Here is a 12,500-nt window from a genome sequence, read left to right on the forward strand (position 1 = left end):
ACAGTGCTAGTCTACAACTCTCCCCAGATCGGCAGAAGGGGTGGAGCAATGGCCAGGGTAGCAGGGGGAACTGGCCAAGAACCATTGGGGAGAAAATGGGAGAAAACCCCCAAAAACTTGATAAAAAAAACAAATAATCTGCGACATAGACGCGTGGTCAATGGGTCAGCATGGGGGAAATTTTCCCGTTCTCCCCATTCAGCATAGTTAGCATTTAGCTGCACAGGCAGACAGGATCGGGGATTCAACCACCGCAGTAAACGCACATCTGAACAGACTATGTCTATGTACCTGCTCCTGAATCCCCAATCCTGTAGTGTAGAGCTACAACACCGTCCTTTGGTGGGTCAGCCCATTGAGATATATATGGGGGGTTTCCCTCACCGTCTAGTCTCGCACGCCAGCTGTAGTAACATTTTGTGGGCGTTCCCACACAGACCGACTGTATCTAGGTACTCGATACCTTTAAGGTATTGTTGTATCAACCTAAATAACCAGTACCAAGTAGTATCAAAACTTATCCAGTCAAACGATACCTGCATTCCATCCTTTCTGTACACAGATCTGGAAACAAATCACAATTTGTTTGGTTTTGCTCGCAGCCGATCGAGGCAAGCGTTCTTCGATTTAATGCGACGTGTGATTGGCTCACCACCGCAGCAGCTACAACCCATGGAAGTCGAGCGCGGTGTATGTGATGGAGTTGGCAGTTCATCGTGCCGAGATGACACCAAAACGTTGGCAAAGTATTGCAAAAAAGAAAAGAAAAAGTATCAAATCAAGTACTGTATTGCAGTGGTTCTCAAAGTGAGGTCCGGGGACCCCCAGGGGTCCTTGAGGGGGTTCCAGGGGGTCCCCAGCAAAAAGGGGAATAATTTATTTTCACTAGAATTCCAACCATAAGTAATACAATGACAGAATGTATGACTATTTTGGTTATAGGTTTCATACACTTTCTGTAATGAAACATCTAAAAGCAAAAATCGTATCAGATGGGGCGGGGGACCTGGGATCAAATCTTATCAAATGGGGGTTTGTGGTCTACTTTGTGTCAATTGAGGGCTCCTTGACATGAAAAAGTTTGAGAACCACTGCTGTATTGTATTGCTATCACTTTAAGGGCACTGGTACTGGTATTATAATCTTTTACACACACACACACACACACACACACACACACACACACACACACACACACACACACACACTATGTGATATGTATATGGGACATCAGTAGAGGCTGCCTGCTGTCTTGTCTGTATTCAGCAGACAGCAGTGAAGTTGTTGCCTGGAACGTAGCCTGAGGGTCCCGTAGCACTGACAGGCCCTGGGAAGACGAACAGCGTGACATTGACATTGCTTTGTACCTTAAAAGTGTCAAAAGGTGACTGACACACCCACTTTCAACCCCAAAGCAAACAGTGATAAGAACGTCAATGAAATAGCTAACGTCACCCTGCGCTGCTATTACCCTGAGTCGGTCACATCTGGTTCTTCGTTAGGCGATTCATTTCAGCGAACGCCAGCTGTTGTGTCTAAGAGGCCATTTACACCTGGCACTAACATGCGTTTTCTGTGATCAGACTGCAATCGGATAGTGCTTGACCACATTCGCCTGATTTCATTTACACCTGGTGTTAGCATGCGTATTGGGTGATCAGATTGCAATCTGATTGCAATCTGATCACCCAAAATGGGTGTCCTCTCAATCCGGACAGGACACATTGCATTTACACTTGTGTTCAATGTGGTCACAATGCATCCCTCCCAGACCATCTCCGGAGGTGGTTTGGCAGATCAGATCGCAATCCGTCTTCAATGGGTCTTGGGGGCGTTTACACCTGTACTTTCAAGTGGTCAAGCACTATCTGACTGCAATCTGATCAAATTTCATGTGAATACATGGCCATATAAATGTCCAAATAGTTTAGGAAAGTGACGTTGATGAGAGAAAGCCGTAAGACGCGTTTTGGCAATGTTCAACAATCGATTGCTAATGCCTTAACTGCATTGTGTACGTACGTTAGCACGACGCCAGGTGTCCGAGCCAGCCTAGCATGATGCTAAATGACCGCGATAGCGTCCTTTTTCTGACTCCAATAAAGACAAATCTAAAGTAAATGATTAAAACGAATTATGTCGCTACAAAGTTAAGAAGTTACACTTGACTTTTCCGCCATTAAACTGGTTGTAAACATTAGACGGTGGTCATCATAACAGTAGCTAACCACAGCTATCCGCTAGTTTTCTTGAAGACACATTTGATGCGGGTGGAAACGACATGCTTGAGCATGGGAATGTTCTGCTCCCTTCACCCTGTGGTATGCCTGTGTTCCTTCACCCTGTGGTATGACTGTGTTCCTTCACCCTGTGGTATGACTGTGTTCCTTCACCCTGTGGTATGCCTGTGTTCCTTCACCCTGTGGTATGACTGTGCTCCTTCACCCTGTGGTATGACTGTGTTCCTTCACCCTGTGGTATGCCTGTGTTCCTTCACCCTGTGGTATGACTGTGCTCCTTCACCCTGTGGTATGACTGTGTTCCTTCACCCTGTGGTATGACTGTGTTCCTTCACCCTGTGGTATGACTGTGTTCCTTCACCCTGTGGTATGACTGTGTTCCTTCACCCTGTGGTATGCCTGTGCTCCTTCACCCTGTGGTATGCCTGTGTTCATTCACCCAGTGGTATGCCTGTGTTCCTTCACCCAGTGGTATGCCTGTGTTCCTTCACCCTGTGGTATGACTGTGTTCCTTCACCCTGTGGTATGCCTGTGTTCCTTCACCCTGTGGTATGCCTGTGTTCCTTCACCCTGTGGTATGCCTGTGTTCCTTCACCCTGTGGTATGCCTGTGTTCCTTCACTCTGTGGTATGCCTGTGTTCCTTCACTCTGTGGTATGCCTGTGTTCCTTCACCCTGTGGTATGCCTGTGTTTGTGTCTCCCACTGATGACACAATTATCAATTCTGGAGGGAAGTTGGCCGCCAGACGATTCCCATTATTTCACCCACTGAACGCAAATATCAATGAATCCACAATGTCCCAATTTCAGCCTTTTTCTACACAGACTATGTGCAGGACACATTTGATACACTGCTGGGCCTAACACATAGTTACACACACACACACACACACACACACACACACACACACACACACACACACACACACACACACAGAGACAGCAGAACCCTCCCACTAATTCCAGTGCCAGCGGATGGTAGCACCAGGCTCTCACACAGGATATTGTGTTTTTGTTTTCATATTGAAATACTCATAGAAACTTGATATTAATTTGATCGTGTTCCAGCTCAACACACAGACCAGGCCAGGCGGCACGCTCGGGCTTGGACAGATGAAGCCTAGGCGGAAATTATCAAAGCCGTAGTTAAACATTGAACATGTTTAATCCTCCTAATGTTTAAGCCTGGTTAAAAAAAACAGTTTTGGTCTATATAGCTAATTTCACCTTTCATGACAACTGTAGTACGGGAAGGGGGGTGGGGTGAATTTGTATAGAACTCACCCATTTAAAAGTCAAATAGACGATAAAAAAAGACAGTTTTGGGTGTGATTGACAGGTCGCCTGTCTGGTGATCATGCAGCTCGCCGATCGCCAATAGCAGGCGGAGCAGCAGCTCTGTGGGAACGCCCTGGTCTCGCGCCATCTCACATGAGCTGCGGGAGAACCAAGATGGCAGCCGCCCAAAACGCCAAATTAGAGGCTTCAAAACGCGAGTCCACAAATCAATGGGTGACATCATGGGTGAATCAGTCCATATTTTTTATAGGTCTATGACACACACACGCACGCACGCACGCGCACGCACGCACACACACACACACACACACACACACACACACACACACACACACACACACACACACACACACACACACAAACTCAGACACACTGCTGATCCCTCCCACAGTTCCTCAGTGGGGTTTTAACACTTACCATCAACTGGACTACAATGTGCTCTCCAGCAAACATCTTTGCAGCAGAGAGGCTGAAAGGTTGCCGCGGTTACCAGAAAGTACCCCCTCCATCAGGACCCCCTCCATCGGAACCCCCCTCCCCCCTCCCTGTTGTGGAGGAAGAGGGTGATTTTAAAGGTGAGTTGCCAAGGCGACGCTTTAGCCAACTCCAGATAGGGGCTTGTTGCTCGTGGCCTTTCAATGGGGGACATGACCGGTACAGAGAGAGAGCGCGCACACGGATGCACGCATGCACACGCACACACACACGCACGCACGCACGCACACACACACACACACACACACACACACACACACACACACACACACACACACACACACACACACACACACACACACACACACACACGGTCTGATGAATGGGGTAAGAAGTAGGCGACCGTGATATTGCACAAATCAAGATAAAAGGTTGTTTAAAAATGTGTTTTCACTTTTTTCATACTATACTAGATTAGATGTTGAAGAATGCTCTCGATATAACAAACAACAGTTTTACTATCACTAAATACTTATACTTTGTTAGCAAACCAAGCTTGTTCACCAACTTTCAGGGCAATTTATCTCTGAATGTCGCTTTTAGGAGTACGACAATCCAATAGGCATATCTTCTTCAATTATTTTCAGATTTCAATGTATGACAAGTCATTTGAGAGCTGATAATCTGCACTTTCATAATCTGTAAGAAAAACTGAAAAAATTACCTTGGCCTACTTGTTCCTCAAAACACCAGTCTCTGTCACACATGTATAAACACATGCATGACCACACGGGGGGCGCACACACACCACGGTGAACATACAATACTGTCTCTACACACACACACACACACACACACACACACACACACACACACACACACTTTACTCTTTCATCCAGGATCCAATCTCAGGACCAGGCAATAAACCCGTGCGGTGCCATTATTCTGGGAAGCAGTAAAACGGAGGCTATCCTTCCCCTTCCTATAAAAACACATGTCATATAAGAGTGGACAGACACCCGACACACCTGTCAAAGAAAGGTTGCGCTCGGTGTCAGCCGGTTACAATAAAGCCCATTAAATTCAGGCCAATAGGAGCCAGAGAACCCACTGAGTTACGGGGGGAGAGAACGGCCGCTGCTCTCTCTGCCGCCACGTTTCAATAAAGATTATTGAATTCAACAGGAGCCTTTAAAAGCCATCGAATCGCAATGGATATTAAGGTTGCTTCCGGCGTCTCCCCAAATTCAATAAAAGCTCCCGGATTTGATTGGATACCTTTAAACTCGCAGAGCAGCGAGAGAGGGGAGAGAAATGCATTAAGGTTGGCGGGTCCTTCGTGTCCGAGCTCTGGGGTGGGGTGACAACGCCGACTTCAAAACCCAATCGCCTGAGACGAGCGACCGTGTAGCCGATCGACGTACAGTCCAGTTACCCTCACGGCCAATCAAAATTCCGTTCCAATTAGAGACCCGCCCAATCATCTTCCCCCTGCTCCCCTACTGTAGCGCTGCTTGAGGGCACTCAGGGATATCAGAGGCGGTGGAGGGAGCTGGATGGAGGCGCCGGGCTGGCAGTAATTGTGTTTAGATGTTTAGATGTAGGAGAGGGGGGAGGGGGGGCGTATGTATTTAGCCCTGACTAGATGAATGGCTTTAATAACCAGAGGGGACTTCAAAGGCCATTTCATAATTACTGCTCACCTTTAGTGGATTACAGCGGGTGCGGGGTATGGATGGGGGTTAGGGGGGGAGGCGTGCAGAGTGGGACGTGTGCCATTTGTAAAAAGCGCTTGTGCAATGAGGGAGAAATGCAGCGGGCATATGGCGAGACACGCACACGTACGTTTCTGCTACTGTACTTGTGAGGACTACATGCATCGTCTGACCCAAAACGCTTAACGCTCTCCACTAACGTATACACGCCGAACTTTACATATTAACCCTAAACTGAATCGTAATCCTAATCTTAATAACCCTAAACCCCTCCTAAGTCCCTCCCAACCCTAAACTAGTCCGAAGTGAAGACGTGCACACTGTCTGCACTTTGGAGGATTTCCCTTTCGATGCTTGTAAGGATGGACGTTGGCCCTCAGAAGTATAGAAATACAACAACACACACACACACACACACACACACACACACGGGCGCACACACACACACACACACACACACACACACACACACGGGCGCGCACACACACCCAAACAGATGGCCCTTGCAGACAGGAGGTGATCAATCAATTTAAATCGGCGCAACATGGTGACTTTCAACTCAAATCAACGACGACACGGCGTATGTGGAGAAGAGCACAGAGAGAGAAGGATCGAGGGAGAGAGACAGAGAGAGGCAGAGTTGCATCCAAACAAAGAGTGTGAAAACAAAGTGATGGTCAGCGCTGGTGGGGCGCCCGCTGGTTCTAGACGGGGTCTAATTGTGCGGAGAAGGAACAACAGAGACTAATAGGGGCAGAGAGCGATGGCACCCGGTGGCTGTGCTGCAGGGTTTAGCTCTTAGCTAGCCAGCGCTAAACAACCAGGCAGCAACGGACGAGTCTGTGCTACGGTACATGCAACTCATCTCCAGCCAGCCAGCACGCACGCACGCACGCACGCACGCACACACACACACACACACACACACACACACACACACACACACACACACACACACACACACACACACACACACACACACATACACACACACACACACACACACACACACACAGGCATTAGGAGTGCTGACTTAGTAGAGGAAACTCAAAAGCTGGAGAATGTTCACCATAATCACATAAGGCTGGAACAGATACACAGCTGCAGAGGAAAGGCAGGGAGGGAGAGAGAGAGAGAGAGAGAGGGAGACAGAGAGAGAGAGAGAGAGAGAGAGAGAGAGAGGGAGACAGAGAGAGAGAGAGAGAGAGGAGACTGGGAGAGAGAGGAGACTAAAAAAGGGGTGAGCTTGGTGAGAGAAAGCAGGAGAGAGAAAGAGATGAAAGAAGGAAAAATAGACAAAAACAGAGATAGGGTCAGAGGGAGTGGTAACAGAGATAGGGACAGAGGGAGTGGTAACAGAGATAGGGACAGAGGGAGTGGTAACAGAGATAGGGTCAGATGGAGTGGTAACAGAGATAGGGACAGAGGGAGTGGTAACAGAGATAGGGTCAGAGGGAGTGGTAACAGAGATAGGGTCAGAGGGAGTGGTAACAGATATAGGGTCAGATGGAGTGGTAACAGAGATAGGGTCAGAGGGAGTGGTCACGGGGATAGGGTCAGATGGAGTGGTAACAGAGATAGGGTCAGAGGGAGTGGTAACAGAGATAGGGTCAGAGGGAGTGGTAACAGAGATAGGAACAGGGGGAGTGGTAACAGAGATAGGGACAGAGGGAGTGGTAACAGAGATAGGGTCAGAGGGAGTGGTCACGGGGATAGGGTCAGATGGAGTGGTAACAGAGATAGGGTCAGAGGGAGTGGTAACAGAGATAGGGTCAGAGGGAGTGGTAACAGATATAGGGACAGAGGGAGTGGTAACAGAGAGATAGGGACAGATGGAGTGGTAACAGAGATAGGGACAGAGGGAGTGGTAACAGAGATAGGGACAGAGGGAGTGGTAACAGAGATAGGGACAGAGGGAGTGGTAACAGAGATAGGGACAGAGGGAGTGGTAACAGAGAGATAGGGACAGATGGAGTGGTAACAGAGATAGGGACAGAGGGAGTGGTAACAGAGATAGGGACAGAGGGAGTGGTAACAGAGATAGGGACAGAGGGAGTGGTAACAGAGATAGGGACAGAGGGAGTGGTAACAGAGATAGGGACAGAGGGAGTGGTAACAGAGATAGGGACAGAGGGAGTGGTAACAGAGAGATAGGGACAGAGGGAGTGGTAACAGAGATAGGGACAGAGGGAGTGGTAACAGAGAGATAGGGACAGAGGGAGTGGTAACAGAGATAGGGACAGAGGGAGTGGTAACAGAGAGATAGGGACAGAGGGAGTGGTAACAGAGATAGGGACAGATGGAGTGGTAACAGAGATATAGGGACAGAGGGAGTGGTAACAGAGATAGGGACAGAGGGAGTGGTAACAGAGATATAGGGACAGATGGAGTGGTAACAGAGATATAGGGACAGAGGGAGTGGTAACAGAGATATAGGGACAGAGGGAGTGGTAACAGAGATAGGGACAGAGGGAGTGGTAACAGAGATATAGGGTCAGAGGGAGTGGTAACAGAGATAGGGACAGAGGGAGTGGTAACAGAGATAGGGACAGAGGGAGTGGTAACAGAGATAGGAACAGAGGGAGTGGTAACAGAGATAGGGTCAGATGGAGTGGTAACAGAGATATAGAGTCAGAGGGAGTGGTAACAGAGATATAGAGTCAGAGGGAGTGGTAACAGAGATAGGGTCAGAGGGAGTGGTAACAGAGATATAGGGACATAGGGAGTGGTAACATAGATAGGGTCAGATGGAGTGGTAACAGAGATATAGGGACAGAGGGAGTGGTAACATAGATAGGGTCAGATGGAGTGGTAACAGAGATAGGGACAGAGGGAGTGGTAACAGAGATAGGGTCAGAGGGAGTGGTAACAGAGATATAGGGACATAGGGAGTGGTAACAGAGATAGGAACAGAGGGAGTGGTAACAGAGATAGGGTCAGATGGAGTGGTAACAGAGATATAGAGTCAGAGGGAGTGGTAACAGAGATATAGAGTCAGAGGGAGTGGTAACAGAGATAGGGTCAGAGGGAGTGGTAACAGAGATATAGGGACATAGGGAGTGGTAACAGAGATAGGGTCAGATGGAGTGGTAACAGAGATATAGGGACAGAGGGAGTGGTAACATAGATAGGGTCAGATGGAGTGGTAACAGAGATAGGGACAGAGGGAGTGGTAACAGAGATAGGGTCAGAGGGAGTGGTAACAGAGATATAGGGACATAGGGAGTGGTAACATAGAGTGCGTTTACATGCACACAATAAACTGATAACTGTGAATAATCAGTTTATGGCAATAATCTGATTTCTGCGTTTACATGCACTTTAATAATCCGACAATAGGAGAAACCCGGGTTTACATGATTCAGTCAATTAGTCGGATTTCTCTCCAGAAAGGCACCATTAATTCCGGAATAAAACAACAGAATATAGCTGCAAAATGCAAAATCACATTTTCCTAATTTATTTGTCCAGCGCAGAGGATGGTTTAGGTGAAAATTAGGTTGTGTATCTCGTCTACTTTACTAAAATTGGAATAGGCGTCGCTTTGGAAGTGCATCTGTCAATAATATTTCCAACTTTACCGAGCACACTGTACAGCACAGAGGCAGGCAGGTGAGGTGACTTAAGCACGTCAAATGTTCATGACCCACAACGTGTGTTGAATTGAAATACTGTAGCCTACCTGTCAGAAAACGGACAGAATTTGTCACGGATTTTAACGTTATGTGTGTTGTGTTTTGAACGACTCTGTTGTCTGTAGGCTACGTCATTCTATTTGCAATCCGAGACAAATATTCGTCCCCTCCTGTAGAATATCACTGCGCCATCCGCACTTTGAGGAAGCGTAGTCGCGCTATCTGCACGTAAAATCCACCACGAGGGGCTCACCTATGGCAGGCCGTGCAGAGCGAAGTAGACGCTCAATGGATTTTACGTGCAGATAGCGCGACTACGCTTCCTCAAAGTACGGATGGCGTGACCGCAGTTAGAATATCCACATTTCAACATAGTGCAGTGCAGCAGCGGTGCCGTTACAGGGACACCGGCTCTGTGCGGGAAGAGAGAGCAGAGCCCCGCTCCGCTCAGCTAGGGGCCGTGCTCACCGTCATCTCGCCAAGCCGGCTGTGGTGCGCTGTGGCCGGGGGAGAGACCGGCATGCCGGTGAGAGAACCGGGAGGAGAGCCGAGGGGCCAGTGAGTGCAGCGTGTCTCTCCCTGCCTCTCACGCGCTCCTGTGCTTCGCTCTCCTGCAAGTCGTACATGCGCAGATATATAAACCCGAAAGAAACCCGGTTATGCTGGATACATGCAGAGAGAAAACCGATTATTGGCCAGAAACCTAGGTGTGTTTATCGGTTTATTCATAACCCGTTTATGAGCATAAACGGATAAAGATAATCGGTTTATGCTGTTTACATGACCATTTGAATAATCAGGTAACTCAGAAATCCGCTAATAAACAGTTTATTGGTGTGCATGTAAACGCACTCATAGATAGGGTCAGATGGAGTGGTAACAGAGATAGGGACAGAGGGAGTGGTAACAGAGATAGGGTCAGATGGAGTGGTAACAGAGATAGGGTCAGATGGAGTGGTAACAGAGATAGGGACAGAGGGAGTGGTAACAGAGATAGGGACAGATGGAGCAGTAACAGAGATGAAAGTGAGGAAAAAACGCTGTGTTGACATTTTTAGAGGAAGGCATCAGGAAATCCCGAGGGTGGAGACTGAAGATTCAAGAAGAGAAGAGACAGGAAGAGAGAGAGAGAGAGCGAAAGAGAGAGTGACAGAGAGAGAGAGTGACAGAGAGAGATGGAGAGAGAGAGAGAGAGAAAGAGAGTGACAGAGAGAGAGAGTGACAGAGAGAGATGGAGAGAGAGAGAGAGAGAGAGAGAGAGAAAGAGAGAGTGACAGAGAGAGAGAGTGACAGAGAGAGATGGAGAGAGAGAGCGATAGAGAGAGAGAGTTAGAGGAGTGAAGCTCTCCTTGCAGCGGCTCAGCCAGAGAGAAAAGGGTTTTAGCCAGATTAAAGAAGCAGGCAGGCCTCTTAAGACCATCCGCCTAATGAAATATGTCAAAGCCCATAAAGAAACACTGGGGCCATTTAGGAACCTGGGGGGGGGGGGGGGGGGGGGGGGGGCACTGCGCAAGAAGGCCGAGCAAAAACTGCCGCATCAGCAAAAAACAGAAAGAAAACACGCCATGCAAAGGCCCTGTCAATACGCATTAGCTAGAGCGTCCACAGGAGAGGAGGGGGGGAGAGAAGAGGAGAGGAGGGGGGGGGGGGGAGAAGAGGAGAGGAAAGCAGCTGGAGAAATGGATGGCTTTATTTCTCACAGGCCATAAGGGGTATGGGCGCTGATCAGAAATGGGAGGAGAGAGAGGGGGGGGGGGCTGAGTGTGGAGGAGGGGAGTATCGGGGGGGGGGGGGAGAGACACTTGTGGGAATGCTGAGTGTGGAGGAGAGGAGTATCAGGGGGGGGGAGAGACACTTGTGGGAATGCTGAGTGTGGAGGAGAGGAGTATCAGGGGGGGGAGAGACACTTGTGGGAATGCTGAGTGTGCAGGATTTCAGGTCGGCAAGGGAACCTGGGCCATTTGTATTCTGCTGGCAACAGGCGTACTTTGCTGTAGCAGGTTGGATTTAAGAGATATCTGTGTGTGTGTGTGTGTGAGAGAGAGAGAGAGAGAGAGAGAGAGAGAGAGAGAGAGAGAGCATGAGAGAGAGACAGACAGAAAGAGAGAGAGAAACCAAAAATGCCTGAGCGAAAGCAAATGGCAAGTGTGCTGTGCATATACTGCATACATTGTGTCTATACTGTAAGGCTGTCAGTGCTGGGCTTCACCATCACCACTAATACACTCGTGATGATTATTTTACTATCTACTGTGATTACTATAGTACCTATTGTGATTACTATCTACTGTGATTACTATAGTACCTATTGTGATTACTATCTACTGTGATTACTATAGTACTTATTGTGATTACTATGTATTGTGATTAATATAGTATCTATTGTGAGTACTATCTACTGTGATTACTAGGTATTGTGATGACTATAGTATCACTATTGTGATTCATATCTTTGTGATTACTATGTATTGTGATTACTATAGTATCACTATTGTGATCCATATCTTTGTGATTACTATGTATTAATTACTATAGCATCTATTGTGATTACTATAGCATCTATTGTGATTACTATAGTATCGATTGTGATTACTATCTATTAGAAACAGAGCGCACTGGACGTCCCTTGCCACGCCAGCTGAACTGCCTCGTCCTCCTTCTCCTCCTCATCGCTCATTTCTACCGTACCTGGTTTGTTTGCCCTGTTGCCTGAGTGTTGTGCGTCCATACATGTAAATTAACTGTCAAGCGGACACCGAGTAGAGGGCTAGTGAGCCACCAGAAGAACGGTTGGCCAGAGACGAGCGGTTGGACCGGAGCTAGGTGCTAGCGTGGCTACATATCTTCAGTGCCTACTGCCCAGGTTGGTTATCTCGTCGTAAGGGCCTTTCTCTCTGTGTGGAGTTTGCATGTTCTCCCCGTGCTCCCCCAGGGGGTTCCTCCGTATATAACCCCCCCCACTAAAAACATGCAGAAGATCAGATCGTCATCGTCATCCGACCAGTGACGACAACATCCGAAGTTGGTCCCCGGGCGCTGTACGAGAAAGCGACCACTGCTCCTGGCCTGCCCCCCGGAGGAAAGGACATGCCTGGATGCGTTAAATGCAGAGGACACTTTTCACCGGCCACCGTCAGCATGAGTGTGTTGTGGCCGCATGCATGTATTGTGGTGTT

At 48.3% G+C, this 12,500-nt stretch overlaps 1 protein-coding gene across 1 annotated transcript in view; it reads right to left on the bottom strand.

Moving 5' to 3' along the window:
- Nucleotides 1-12,500, bottom strand: part of LOC310772998 (partitioning defective 3 homolog B-like) — a gene marked incomplete at both ends in the record, with an annotated part of 148,469 nt that overhangs the window by 86,635 nt on the left and 49,334 nt on the right. The gene's annotated exons all lie outside the window — the stretch shown is intronic.

This window comes from Poromitra crassiceps (assembly GCF_964638095.1).
Source record: "Poromitra crassiceps genome assembly, chromosome: 3".
NCBI classification, from domain to species: Eukaryota; Metazoa; Chordata; class Actinopteri; order Beryciformes; family Melamphaidae; genus Poromitra; species Poromitra crassiceps.